General features: G+C 36.8%; 1 pseudogene; it reads left to right on the top strand.

Moving 5' to 3' along the window:
* The first annotated feature begins 11,624 nt into the window (after positions 1–11,624).
* Positions 11,625–11,752, top strand: LOC114495884 (annotated as a pseudogene).
* Positions 11,753–16,103: the final 4,351 nt, after the last annotated feature.

Below are 16,103 nucleotides of genomic sequence, written 5' to 3'. Positions count from 1 at the left end.
TGAGCCCACACTGAAGTATATCAGCAAGGCCAGCTGACCTTCCAGTGAGGGCTGGCAAAGGTCTTCCAGCCTTAGCCCAAAGTCCAAGTACCTAGGGTAAGACCTGGGTCTCCCGGCTGGGATCAGGATATCCTTTACAAACTCAATACTCCAGACACTGGCCAAGACTCAACCTGTAAAGGACTAACAAGCCAGCTGTGGCTTCCATGTTCCTGGTCTTAGACTCATATTGTTTTGTTTCACCTGGCACACTGGACCTTTTAAAGACTGAGAGAAGAAACTAAGATGGGAATACACAGAGGTAACAATGCTGCCTCCTGAGGTGGGTTCCCATTGCTGAATGCACCACCTCCATTTTCTCTTGCATTACTGACTCTACGTCCCCATTTCCAGGGATTTCCTAGATTTGGGACTATTTACCATCTAATTTGAACTTCTCTCTCAGCAACTGGAGCTTCTAATTTGTATCAGTTTAACAGCTTGTATATCTACCAAATATTTTCAATTTTGCTATGACCTCAATTCTTTTTATCTCTTGTACGCTTCCTGTCCTACCAGCATTATAACGGTAGGTTATTGCCTACTAACAGATCAGGAGTTGTAATTACAATGATCAAAATGATCCATTCAAGGCAGTCCCACACCCTCCCAATTAGTTCACTAATTATTCCTGCTTGGTTCCCATGTCTTATTTATAATCATTGGTATCATCTCTTATTTACAGTTCTACCTACAATAGACATATTTTATGGCATGTTCTCAGCTCAGCATGATTCTCTGTATCTCCAGAAACTTCCCACACCTTCACTTGGTCGGGACGTTACATTTCTGCAGTCATATTTGAACTAAACAGGAGTGGACACATGTTTAAAACCAGGCCAATTGTATTCCTTCCTGTGAAGTTGATATTGGAACTAACAATATCTTGCTTTATTGGACCTATAACATGTAAGCTCAGGAGGTGAGGTCAGCATGACAACAAATTTCCATTATGGAGACTAAATAACAGGAAAAGGATGTCTGTTTGAAGAAAAAAAATCAGATGCCTAGAAGATAACCAAGATGGGTGAGAAGGAGATAGAATACCATAAGCTCTCAAAAGTCCCGTATTACTACAAATAGAGCCCTGCTGATCTCCAGATCTAGGGTGAGACTTCTCTATATCATTCTACATCCTAAAATGTTTGCTTGAACTTTCCAGAATTGGTTTCTGTTACCTGGGCACAAAGAATCCTGACTAATTTACTGTCCCAACCACTCTGGGAAGAAAAGAGACAGAATTATCCCAAAACCTGGTTTTTACAGGGCACCTTTCATCTAATATTATGCATGACCCAGAGTGACAGAGCAGCTACAAGATTCTGGGTCCTCTAGAAGATGTTGTGGGTTTAAGTTGCAGCAGTGGATTTTTTAATGCGCTCAATATTGAACTACTGTTGCAGTTAAGTAACTCTGCCATGGCCTCCCCATTTATGTGCAGTTCTTCGCTGACCTCCCACACCCATACCTCTCATCCTGTTTTATAAGGTGAGGCATGAACATCCAGAGGCAATGAATATAGAAAACTGCCTGACAGACCTTTTTATTCCCAACTTTATTGCTTCTTCATTGAATAACTTTAAAAACCCATGGACTTCATACTGAAACAGGTGAGCAACAGGTGATGGCTTTTGAGTGGACAAATTTCAACATAGCAGGTGCCATAACAGAACAATTAGTGTTAAGCCATAACAATCAAGTACTGAGCTATCTGAAGTACTTAAAGAGTAGCACTGACTTCAATATATCAAAGAGGAGGAATTTGCTCCACTTTATAGAAAAAGATGCCCAGTGACAGAGTGAATGCTTTGCAGCTTTAATCCCAGCTTTCCTTTGACATCTACTGTCTCAGATTTTCCTCTAATGCTTAGGTAATTCACACCGCCCACACAACAGAGAGGATGCAGCAAACCTTACATTGTTAACAGCACTCAAAGTCAGTTTCCTATGCCTCTAGTGTTAACTTTTGAAGAGAAAGTGATGTATGCAAATAAAAGCAGTCCCAACTTGAAAAGTTCTCTTATATATACAGGGAGGCACTAGAGTGTGTTGGAAAGAGCATCAACCAATGAAACAATAGAAATACCGTATTTTTCAGACCATAAGATGTATGCAGGTTTTAGAGGAGAAAAATAGGGAAAAAATTTTGAAGCAAAAAGTGTGGTAAAATATTTAATAACATAAATGACATAATATTCCACTGATGTAAATGTAAAGCTACATTCAGTCTATAAGATACACCCCCATTTTCCTCCCAAATTTGGGGGGGGAAGTGCATCTTATAGTTTGAAAAATATGGTAGTTACTATTCCCAGTTCTACTGTTGGTCCTGTGACTTCTATAAGCCATTGAAACTTCCCAAGTGTCTGTTTCCTCCCCTACATATTGGGAATAATGATAAATTCTCTCCTTCGGGGGCTTTCCATGAGGATCAAATGACATGGAGTCATAGTGAGAAAAACCACCACTGTATTAGCCTCTTTAATTTTGCCATTTACAATATATTGTTTGACCCCATTAGAAACTTTCTATTTCAATTTAACTTTGTTATTTGGTTAAACCAGTATCCAAAATGTCATTTTCATCCCCACAACAGGTTGCCCAAAGCATGAGTAGAAAAACCCGACCTATCAGTTAAGCCATAATGTCTACAAAGAAATGATGAAATGCTAGGGCATGAGGTAAGGCTAACACCATCCTAAAAATGGATCGGAGATGAGATAATAAATGCAAAAGAGCTCTGAAAGTATAAAGCACTAAACTACTGTGTGTTGTTACTATTAATGAGGAGGAGTTGGGTTTGGTGACAGTATTTCCTGGCTGGGCCCAAGGTCGCACAGCCAGACCTCAGACATTGCACAGACGGTTGCTGTTCTGACTAAGGAACAAACGCCCTTTTCACCCTCATCCCTGTATGGACCCCAAACATTACTCATGCTGCTTTGTCATTCTTGTTTGAGGCTTCTGTTGATTTCTGATGGGGTTTAAATGAAGTTTTCTTTTACACCTACTTAGAAACAGTAGAAAATAACCATGCCTGCACCTACCTGTCATGTGCCATTTTATCTGTGAGGATTCTTTAAAACCTTTTCATTTCATCGGCTGAAATACCTGAAGATTTACATACTTTAAGTCATAGTCAAATCTGTCTTTAGAAGAAATAAGGTACAAGACACAATAAGTTAGTCATAGTGGTTACTGGAATAACACTAAAGCAGTCACAGCCACCAAGCATGGGGGTGCTGGTATGTCTTCTGTATTTCTTTAATGAGATGATTTTAAAGTGTGCCACAACAATAACCCTCTCAAGAAAAGGCATTGCCTCTCTAGCTTCATGACTTTTTCTTGATGGTCCTATCACAGAAACAGAAACTTGACATTCTTTCTCTACTCTTCCCCTCCTTCTCCCACCTGCCAAGCCTATACTCCTGAACCAGCATTCTTAACCACAGACTGAAGACCTTAGATGATGGAAATTCAAGACAAACTGTTTTCTGTGGATGGAGCACTGAGACATCCGCATGATTCATTGTATTGCTTATCTTCATGTACACTAACAGCACAAAAACAGCTCGGATATCTGTATGTTTGTTGGTTTAATTATAAAAATGACAACTACCAGTTCTAATGGGTCACTGTGATAAATGTTTACCCAGCACTGAATGTCAGACATGAATAGTAAAAGACCTACATTTAAAGCATCATGGAATTTGTAGGGACCTAAAAGATCACATTATCCAACATCAGTAGTTTACAGATAAAGAAACTGAGACCCAAGGGCAGCAATCCCTTGCCTATGGCGACACAGCCAGTCGATGGTCTAATCTTTCTGGTCTATAACTCTTTTCATTACAACATGCTGAAGGTTCTCTTTGACCCCTTAAAAACAAGACTTATTTGCAGCACTGGCACATGTTGCACAAGTCTTTGCTCTGCAGGTGTTCCAAAGGTAAGAAAACTAACAAAAATCATCAGTAGAAGTTTTAAAATGGTATCCTGTTCATCTATTTTTATATGTGTGTGTTGCTGTCAAAATTTTGATATTTTAAATAGAACACAAGGTTATATGAATTAAAATATGTATTTATTTAATCATGAAAATATTCATAATTAATATTAGGCAAATAGCCAAATTCAGTAAAGTACCAAGGATTTGGAGAGGGATCATTACCCCCCCACTGTTAAGTCACAGCATGGTAAATAGACTATTCAGGAAAGAACACTCTCATACATACATATATGCCATCCTGAGTACCCCTACATTTCAATAACACTAATTGCCCTTTTTTTCCTTGCTGCTCCTAGCCATATTTCTTGGAAAACAACAGCTGTGTTTATTCAAATAGCAGCATACTGATGACTTGATGATAGGGTAATCTGCTGGAATTCCAAGTGTGACGGTCCCAGAGACAACTTCTCAGCACACCAGATAAGTATCCTTTGCATAGTACAAAGCTTTGGAAAGGAATCCCCAGTTTATTAGCACGTGGGATTGGATGTTCTTTATTTCAACTGGTTGCGACATTGAATTTCTTCCAGCAAGTATCATATTTTCTGGTTCTTGCAGAATAATCTTCCCATGCATCATAGTCAAAAAGTAATCTGCAACATGAAGATTTTTACTCCAGTGGTCTCTAAGCAAAGGGATTAAATAGTACCTTGAATTACAATGAAAAAAGGCCACAAGATCCTGTTCAAAATCAGAGCAATAAATTCCATTTGTTGGTATGTCCTCTGAATCAATGGGCATTGAAGGGGATAATAGTAACTTAAGAAGCTATTTACTGGAAAAATAGGATAAACAAACTAAAAACCCAAACATCCCTGAGAATGTAATGAATTGAAGCACAAGATTAATGATTAATTTCTAAGAGTACCAAAGACAAAAATTCTACAAGAATTTAGTCGTCTTCTTTAACAAAGACCATTCAAGATATGTTTCTATGAAATATAAGATATCTAAAGGGTATTTAAAAAAATGCCTTTTAAAAAATCTAACTAACATTTTTAAAGTAATGAAGTAATTGGTCTTTTTTAATAATAACCTTTATAATTCAAGAAGTTTTTAATTTTGTTTCTTAGATGGTATTTACCACAAATTTAATTTTTTTCTGTAAGAGGTATTCTCATATCAATTTAAAAAGACATACCTGTCATTGTATTGATGATTACATCAAAATAGCAGTAACAACTAACACTTATAACACAATGAAAACTGTTTTATGAAAAGAAACACATTAGCTAGTTAAATGTTATGGGTCCTTCATGTTTTTCCAGGAAACATGAAGCACAGAAGCATTGTCACTCACCCAAAGTCATGCAGCTAATAAGGAATGGAGTGGAGATGCCAAACCAGGCCTGAAGCTCTGCAGTCCATGTTCTTCATCAGGACACCAGAGACTCCTCTTAAACTAAGTATAGCATGCAGAAAACAATATTCCACCAAGTGTTAAAAGTAAAATTATACAGTTATAAATAATCCCTTTAGATTAAAAACATTTATGTGATATAGGGTGGGGAAAATAGATTTACAGATGTGAGTACACAAAAGTTTATTCTTGTATTATTATTTATTAATTATTGTATTATTTTCCATACAAACAACCATAAATATAATTTAGCCCCACTGTGTATCTACACACAAAAGGAGTATGTTAAAGGAACCTAGAGTAGGGGAGGGAGTGTCTCCTGAGTCAGGAAATGTTTTATGTGCAGATATACCTGATGCTTAAGTAGCTCAAAATCAATTGAGAAGCTTATCTCCAACAAGAAACGACATTTTTCAAAAAAAAATATTTTCAATATTTTCTGAAGAGAGAAAAAAAATAGGATTCTAAAAGTCTCCACCCAGGTAAGGTTAGACTTTTAGAAGAGCTCTGTTTTGGCCAAAATGAGTTTCTAAAATGATTTAGGGAAATTGTTCTTCCAGATGTTATGTTTATATTTTGTTTACCTGATTTAGACTTTTAATATGGTAGAATGCTACAGGACTAGACTGGTTTGGTGCATTCCCAGTAGGAAACTAATTTATGGAATCCATAACCTTATGAGGACCTTTCTGTCTTTGGAATAAAATAGGATGAGAACTCAGTTCAGCAAACAGCAGTCACCCTGTTTCTTTTCTTCTCACTGTGCATATCCCCTGAAATATCCTCAACAACACTAAACTAATTCTGAACCTCTTCTGCATGGATTACATCTTTATTGTTAATATCAGATAAAGATTTGCAAAAACAGAATATTTTTGGATGAAAATGGCATTTAGCTGGCACTTATGACAGACATCTCCTAAATCTGATTAAAAATCCCTAAAAAGACAGAGAAAAAGATGGAAACTTTTCAATCTCTCTCTCTCCACACACTCATGTAGGCTGTGTATATGCACATACACACATATGCCCATATATATGCTTATATAGAACTATATATGCATAAATATGTATAAGCAAATGCCTGAGTATTTGTGCATTTGTGTGTTATATGTGTGTTTACGTATGTATGTATATACAAGGTCTGTCCCCCAAAAGTCCAACTATTGTTAATATAATGAGAATAGCTTGAGCAACATCGATGTAGCCTGGTAGCCAAGGAGAGTGGACTGGAATGAGCATGTGTGAACAGTGATACTAGTACTGTACTAGTCAGTGGAGGTGGTAGATGCCATTGAGTGAGCAGGTGTATTGTGTGGCCATCACATTCAAAATGACTAAGCTAGGAAAGTAACAAATCTGCATCAAATTTTACTTTAAGCTCAAGCATTCCTATAAAGAAGCTATTCTGATGATTTAGGCCACAACCAAGGGCAGCTGGTGATTGGAAGCTTCATCATAATAACACACCTGCCCATGCATCCTGTCTTGTGCAGAGTTTTTGGCAAAATACCATATCACCCAGGTGACTCAGCCCCCCTACAACCCAGATTTGACACCCTGTGACTTCTGGCTTTTCCTAAAAATAAAATCACCTTTTAAAGGGAAGAGATTTCAGACCACTGATGACATTCATGAAACTACAATGGGGCAGCTGAAAGCAACTGGCAGAACTGTGTGAGGTCCAAAGATGCCTACTTTGAAGGGGACTGAGGCATCAATGTCCTATGTACAATGTTTCTTGTATCTTGTATCTTCTTCAATAAATGTCTGCATTTTTCATATTACATTGCTGGATACATTCTGGGCAGACCTCATATTGAAAATGATAATCATAGTAGGTAAAGGAAACAAAAAATAGAAATTAAGTCTCAAAATTATGCAGAATTATAGAGGTTCCCAAGGAAGAAAACAAAACAAATAAAAATGAAGCAATAACTACAACTAAAGAAAACATTCTAGATTTTTTAAAAAGTCCTTAATACACTCATTAAACACTCATATATTTACTATAAATACATTATATGTAACTATATATCATGTATATGTAAGTTATACACATATAACTATATATAATACATATATATTTCACTATATTCAAGAAAGATTAAGTAAAAGATATCTATACCTAAAGAAACCGTTGGGGAATATTTATATTTCAAAAATAAAAATATTTCTCATAACAACATAGAAAAAATGTATACTACATTCAAAAGAACAAAATTAAAGTTAGACTCAGACTTCTATTTTGTAAATTAAATTGCAGAAGACCAAAGAACAAAATATATAGAATTTTGAAAGTGAATTCAGTATTCAGAGTAATTATTTAAAATGAATAATTATGTCATCACCAGATTTTCACAGATTTTCATTGTTCTTACAACAAAATACCAAATCCCAACATTAACCCATGTGGTAATCCACAGTTGCATTTCAAGTATCTTTCCATGCAACTCAGATGTCCTACACCTCTTTACTCCCAGTACTCTAGGCATACTGCTTATTCAGACTGTCAAATTTGCCATATGCTTTTACCTCACAGACATCATTTATAAGTTCCTTTAACTCAGATTTTTTTTCCTCCCACACTGCAGTTCCCCTCAAATTCTAGGTCATATTTCAATAATTTTTTTTTAAGTAGAAGTTTTTTCTGAACCCTAAACTAGATTGTTTGGTTGTCCTCTCCGACTTAAAATCCTCCTACTATGTCTTCCTTTTATTTTCATCTCCCTTGCGTTTTCTTTTTCAATATCTGTATTTACCAGAAAATTATAAGTTCCTGGAGGATATGGACTGTCATGTTCTCTCGTATAATTCTATATTTAGCAGGGTTCCAGACACATAGTTGATGTTTAACAAATAGTTGTTACAGGAATGAATACATTAATGAGTGAAATGCAAACACATTGTTACATATGCAAAAGCTGTAAAAATATACTTACTCATTTGCCAGTTGTTAAGAGAGAAAAGAGTGTGTGCATGTTTGTGTATTCCAGCCAGTCAAAATATTAATCAAATTAAGAGCTCAAGGATGAAAACACTGTGGTATAAAATGATCAACGTGGGACTTCCAGCCAAGATGGAGGCATAGATAGATGCACTTTGCCTCCTCGCACAACCAAAAGAAGGAAAACAGCAAATCTGAAATCAAAAATAACCAGAACTACCAGAAAATCAAACTGTACAGAAGTCTGACAACCAAGGAATTAAAGAAGAAACATTCATCCAAAATGGTAGAAGGAGTAGAGATGGGCAACCACAGCAGAGGGAAAACACAGCAAGGCAGTGACCAGAGGACAAGGCAGGCAAAACTGTGGCTAGCAGAGGAGGGCAGGCAAGGTGCCAGCTGGTGGACCAGATGGTCCCACATTTGCATGTGGATAAACTGGGAGGAACAACAGGGGAGTGAGGCCAACCACACAACCCAGGGTTCCAACTCAAAAAGAAAGCCTCAAAACCTCTGATTGAAAAAACCTGTGGGGGTTGAGGTGGCAGGAGAAACTCCCAACCTCACAGAAGAGTTCACTGGAGAAATCCATAGGGTCCAAACCCACCCACCTGGGAATTGGCACCAGAAGGGCCTAATTTGCTTGTGGGTAGCAGAGGAAGTGACTAAAAGCCAGCTGACAGCCGAGCAAGTAGCATTGTTCCCTCTTTGACCCCACCCCACTTACAGCACCACAGTGCAGCTTTGTGGGTTGCTCCACCCTGGCAAATACCTAAGGCTCTGCCCCTTACAGTGTAACAGGTGTGCCGAGACAAAGAAATATGCCCAAATGAAATAACAGATCAAAACTCCAAAGATATAACTAAACAATGAAGAGAGAGCCAACCTATTAGATGCAGAGTTCACAACACTGGTAATCAGAATTCTCACAGAAATAGTTGAGTGTGGTCACAAAATGGAGGAAAAAAATGAAGGCTACACAAAGTGAAATAAAGAAAATTATACAGGGACCCAACAGTGAAGGGAAGGAAACTAGGACTCAAATCAACAATTTGGAGCAAAAGAAGAAATAAACATTCAACCAGAACAGAATGAAGAAAAAAGAATTCAAAAAAATATGGAGAGGCTTATCAGTAAATGAATGGATCAGAAAACTATAGTACATTTACATAATGGAATACTACACAACAGAAAGAATGAAGAAGCTTCTACCCTTTGGGACAGCATGGATGGAACTGGAGAGTATTATGCTGGGTAAAATAAACCAGGCAGTGAAAGACAAATACCATATGATCTCACCTTTAAGTGGAATCTAGTCAGCAAAGCAAACAAGCAAGCAAAATATAACCAGAGACATTGAAATTAAGAACAAACTGACAGTAATCAGAGGGGAGTTGGGATGGGATAATGAAGGAGAATGGGGGAAGGGAGAAGGGTTTTTGGGAACAACTATAAAGGACACATGGGCAAAACTGGGGGGTGGGATCGCAGGGAGGAGGTGGGGATGGATAGGGTTGGGGGGCAGGAGGGATGGGGAAAGTGGAGACAACTGTGCTTGAACAACAATTTTTATTTAAAAGGAAAAATAAATAAATAAGGAAAGGCTTAGGAACTTCCAGGACAAATTTAAATATTCCAATATCTGAATCACATGGGGGCCAAAAGGAGAAGAGGAAGAGCAAGAAATTGAAAACCTATTTGAAAAAATAATGAAGAAGAATTTCCCTAATATGGCCAAGGAAACAGACTTCCAGGAAATCCAGGAAGCTCAGAGAGTCCCAAAGAAGTTGGATTCAAGGAAGCACACACCAAAGCACATCATCATTAAGCTACCCAAGATTAAAGAGAAGAAGAGAATCTTAGAAACAGCAAGAGAAAGGGAGACAATTACCTACAAAGGAGTTCTCATAAGGCTGTCAGTTGATTTCTCAAAAGAAACTTGACATCAGTAAGAGTCTGGAAAGATGTATTCAAAATCATGAAAAGCAAGGACCTACATCCAAGATTACTCTATCCAGCAAAGCCACATTTAGAACGCAAGGGCAGATAAAGTGCTTCCCAGATAAGGTCAAGTTAAAGGAGTTCATCATCACCAAGCCCTTATTATATAAAATGTTAAAGGGACTTATTCAAGAAAAAGAAGATGATTGAAAATATGAACAGTAAAGTGACAACAAAACAACTATCAACAACTGAACCTAAAAAGAAAAGAAAAACAAACTAAGCAAACAACTGGAACAGGACAGAGTTACATAAATGGAGATCACATGGGGAGTTATCAGTGAGATGGGGAGGGCGTAGAATAGGGGAAAATGTACAGGGAATAAGAAGTACAAATGGTAGGTACAAAATAGACAGGGGGAGGTTAACAATAGTATAGGAAATGGAGAAGCCAAATAACTTATATGTATCACCCATGGACATGAACTAAGGGGAGGGAATGTGGATGGGAGAGTCAGTGTAGAGGAATAAAGGGGAGAAAAAAATGGGACAACTTTAATAGAATAATCAATGAAATATATTTTTTTAAAAATACAGCACAAATAAAGAAAAACACAGACCAATATTTCTCACAAATATATATAAGAATTCTTTTTTATATATAAGAATTCTAAACAAAGTCCTAGTAAATAGAATTGAGTAATGTATAAAAAGTATTATACTCCATGAATAGAAGACCCAAGTAAAATTATAAATGAAAGAGGAGATATTACAATTGACTCCACAGAAATGCAAAAGATCATGATAGACTACGAACTACACAATTTAGAAGAAATGAAAAATTTCTAAAAACATCAAACCTATCAAAACTGAATTCTGAAGAAACAGAAAATCTGAATAGACAAATAACATGTGAGGAGATTGAATCAACAATCAAAAAGATTGAATTCTACCAAGCATCATAATAAATTTCCTCACACATAAAATATTTATGTAAATCACCTGGCTGGTATAGCTGAGTGGATTAAGCATCGGCCTTCGAACCATAGTGTTACCAGTTCAATTCCCTGTCAGGGCACATGCCTGTGTTGCAGGCCAGGTCCCCAGTAGGGGTTACATAGGAGGCAACCGCACATTCGTGTTTCTCTCCCTCTGTTTCTCCCTCCCTTCCCTTCCCTCTAAAAATAAATTAAAAATATTTAAAATATATATTTATGTAAATCTATCTCTGTCTGTCTCCTGTTGAGTCTGTTTCTCTGGAGAACCTAGGCTAACATAGCATTCAGTGATATCCAGCATCCATTGCTTATTTAAAAAATGTATGTCACTTGTCCTGGCCTATACTTTCTCTGCTCCCCTGTACTCAGTTGTAACAGAGGAGTATGACAGGACACACAGCAGTCTCCCCCTCAGTTTAGGATGGCCATCCTGGCTCTTAAAGGCATGAGAGGACAATAAGAAAAAAAAGCGAAAAAAAAGAGAAGAAAAAGGGAAAAAAGTATATCAGAGACTGTTATTATTCATCAAATACTTATATTCTCCTGAACATTTCCCAGTTTTCATGACTCTTAGTTGTCTACATAGATGACTAATTCTCACCAGTGGAAAGAAGGAAGTTAAGAGCAATTGTGCATTCTCCACACTAAATCTCATTTAAGTGGCTAAAATCAAAAATCTCAGCTGGTAGAGTTAGAATTTAGAAGCATTCTGGGTCCCTGGGATGCTATTTAGAAAAGAAACACATAGGAGCCTGACCTGTCACATACTATGATGTGAGCAAGGAATAAATCTTTGTTGTGTTGAGCCTTAACAATTTTAGGATATATTTGTTGCAGCATAGCCTTGTATTACCCAACTAATATTTAACTAGAGTAATCTTCAATTATCATGATAAAGAATATCTATTTTTAATAAAAGAAAGCATCATATTTAATGCTTCACAAACCAAAATTCCACAATATTATTGGTCTGTGATCTTTGGAAAAGTGGTCCATTACTTGTCTGATCTGTCTCTTAAAAATTCAGAGTGTACCCTTGTATATTAAAGACTGAGAAGTCCCACAGAAGAAAAAAAACCTCTATACCTTTATTGAACTCAACATTGCACAGACCTATTTGACAACAGAAATCTTTTAATCAGTGGTACATCTATTCATCAATATGTTTGTATTCTGTGGAATAACGAAGAAAATAAGACACTAGAAGAATTTCCATGAGACTCAGAATATAGGCAAAAATACCCACTGTTTTTGCTGGATTAAGAATTGTGCACAACTTTTGCTATACCTTTGTTTATAGTATAAAGCAAATGGAAAAATTTACATAACTAGGTAGAAATGTATTTCAGCAATATATATAGATATGATAAATATAAAATAATTAATGTTTTCAAATACCATTGAATGCTGGAAAATACTGTGCATTGCTAGGCTGAGAAAGCAGGATACAAAACTGTACATGTAATATGGACCCAGTTAATATATGAGATCTCTCCAGAAGGTATCCAGCTATGTAATATGAAAAATAGAGACATTTATTAAAGAAGATACAAGGTACAAGAAATATTGTATGTAGGACAATGATGCCTCAGTCTCCTTCAAAATAGGCACCTTGGGACCTTACACAGTTCTCCCAATTTCCATCAGCTATCGGCCCTATTGTATTTTCATGAATGTCATCAATGGTTTGAAATTTCTTCCCTTTCAAGGGTGATTTTATTTTTGGGAAAAGCCAGAAGTTGCAGGGCACTAAATCTGGGTTATAGAGGGTCTGAGTCACCTAGGTGATATGATATTTTGCCAAAAACTCTGCAGGAGACATGATGCATGAGTGGGTGCATTGTTGTGATGAAGCTGCCAATCACCAGTTGCCCATAGCTACAGCCTTCTGAATCATCCAGATAGTTTCCATGGAGGAATGTTCAAGCTTAACACAAAATCTGATCCAGATTTGTTGCTCTCCTCCCTCAGTCATTTTGAATGTCACAGCCACACAGTACACATGCTCACACAATGGTATATACTGCCCCCACTGACTAGTACAATGAAGTCATAAGTGTTCATGCATGCACATTCCAGTCCACCTTCCTTGGCTGCCAGGTTACATCAATGTTGCTCAAACCATTCTCTTTATATTAACAATAGTTGGACTTTTTCCAGATGGACCTCATATACACATACAAAAAATATGTATATTAATGGTAGGTATCTCTGTAAATTGGAATCATAGGCAATTTTTCACTTTATTCTTCATACGTTTCAATGCTTTAATCAGAAATAATATATGTTATTTTTTTGAAGATGTAGAAATAGAACATTTTCTACCTTACAAAATTTCTGCTTTGCCCTTCAGCAGGCACATTATTATTAATAATAATGCCTATTGAGCAGGAATAATCTCTGTTCAGCATGAAACATCTCATATTCATGCAAAAAATAATCTTAATACTTATTATTTTTAATGAGAAAAATGTGCTCAGGTAGAACAATTCTTATCAAATACTTGGTGTGAATATGTAAAGGAGAACTTGACTTTGTAAAAACTGCTTTATACCATAATGTTATAATCACCAATAAACTATGGCAGCTTGTGGCAAGAGAGTGGCCTGAAGATTCAGAAGGTTCACCCCAATGAGTGTGACCTAGAAGCAGGTCCCAGTGTGGTCCAACAAATTCCCACCATTACCACCACCACCACTGCCACCAACACACACACACACACACACACACACACAATTAATACTGCAACCTTCTGTTAAAGCTTTTTCTTTCTTCTATTTCATGACTTCTTTTGTCTGTAGCTGTCCATTTTCTCCCTCCAAAATCTTCTTCACTTAAAATTCCTCTGCTAAAATAAATATTTGAGACATTTTTCACTGCATCATTTCCAAGACAAATTTATGGCCAACTATAACTTCACTAGAAGTTCACTCACTGACTATTTCATCATCTTCTTTGAAGCCAACTTCTGGGCATATTTCAATATCAGAAGCCACTTGGTGGATATATGTTGCCTCTTTAAGTAACATTTCTACCATAGCCTCTAGATTATTGGGGTTATCTTTCTTTTCTCTTTTATTTTCTTCAATTCCACCTTAATTTTATTTGAACTTTGAAACTCTGATATGTAACATCATAAATTGTTTTGGGATATATACTCCCTCAAAGATCTTATGAAGAATAAAATTGTATCTCCTCACAGAGTCAGACAGCTCAATGAAATGAGTTTATACCATTCCCACATTTTGTGTCATTTCACATATATTCACTTTTCAAAGAGTTATAAAATGGTGCTTGCAAGATATAACACCGTGCCCTGTTTTAGTGATCTTTGTAGTCCAGCTTCTAAAAAAAATGGATCCATTAGAGAATAAACTTCCTTTTCAAAGCTTTTTCTTTTTTAGGTTATCTGTAATAAAAACATGGGAAACAGCCTTTGTCTATTCACTGGATCATAGTATAGTGCAGAGAGAGAAATACAGCCTTCAAGTCAGATCTAAATTCCAGTCTCAGCTCTACTGACTATTTTTAATGACTGTGTACACCATTTACCCATTCTAAGCCTCCATTTATTTTTCTGCAATTAAAGTACAAAACTGCCTGCCTTATAGATTTTAATGATGGATAAATGACACTAATTAAATGTGCTATGTAACTGTTCATATCCCCATCAATCAACTTTAGATAGGTACTAAGAATAGACAAATAAAGTTCATTATTTTAGTGGATAATACATGCTCGAGAAAACAAAAACATTATAGAAAATCATAAAATGGGATCCAAAGGCAATGAATTTTCATATAGACTATCCATTTTTTAAAGAAAAGAATTTCTGTCACTCTCTATTAAAGAAATAAGTTGATAGTTTTCTGGGAAATAAAGTTCCATTTTCCTCCATCAGACTTTCATGTTGCCAGTTTTAATTGACAATTATTATAGCAAATGGCAGCCTCCACTTTGAAGCTAAGAAACGCCACTGAAGCTGAGTGAAAAGCTGCTTTAAACTATCATGGGTGGTTTTCACAGTTTGTGTTTGGAGGGAGTGGAGGCAGTTACCTACTTATTATAATGTCAGCAGACATACTACTGAGACGAATCTATTTTGACCTTTGTTCACATTCCATCTGCTCTGGCGCCTAGGGTGAATTCACAGGTTCATGATGAGTCAGGCTTCATTTGCATCCTTAGAAACATTCGCAGTTTGGAATACTTGACAGTTACACACCCGAATGTGGAAACCCAGAGTGAGTGAAGGATGTGCTAAAGACACTGCCATAACTCGGGTCATGCGATGCAGGTAGTTTACTGGAGTTCCTGCACGGCAAACACTTCAGTGTCCTGAGTTAGTCCCAGAACCAACTATGATCACCATAGAATTGACCCCTGGCCAAATGATGACACATTCCCAATAAAGGTGAAATTAATTATAATAAATATCAAAAGCAACCTTGTGGATGCGATAAGCCACACAACTCTCCTTTCTAAGCATAGATGTATGCAGAGGGAAGAACAGGATTACTCCTTTGCGTTAAGATGAAGCGGGAATTTGGCAGGTATGGAACTGCTTCTTCAGGTTGACGACTGCATATGAAACTCTATCTTTAAGATCAAGTAGTAGAAGCACTTTGTTGTCTTCTAACACTTCCTACTTAATAAGAACCACCCAAAGTGGAATGAGAGGACTTGCCCTTACATTAGAAATAATCAACTAGGTAGTCTTTACAGAGCAAGGGACTCCACCTAGCCTCCTTAGCAGTTTCCCCTCATTTTTTATCTCTAAGCTGTGGAGGATTTAGTCATTAAAAACCT

The sequence above is a fragment of the Phyllostomus discolor genome, chromosome 4 (genome assembly GCF_004126475.2).
Source record: "Phyllostomus discolor isolate MPI-MPIP mPhyDis1 chromosome 4, mPhyDis1.pri.v3, whole genome shotgun sequence".
NCBI lineage: Eukaryota > Metazoa > Chordata > Mammalia > Chiroptera > Phyllostomidae > Phyllostomus > Phyllostomus discolor.
The sequence above is the reverse complement of the archived record's forward strand: the minus strand, read 5'-3'. Positions and strand labels throughout refer to the sequence as shown.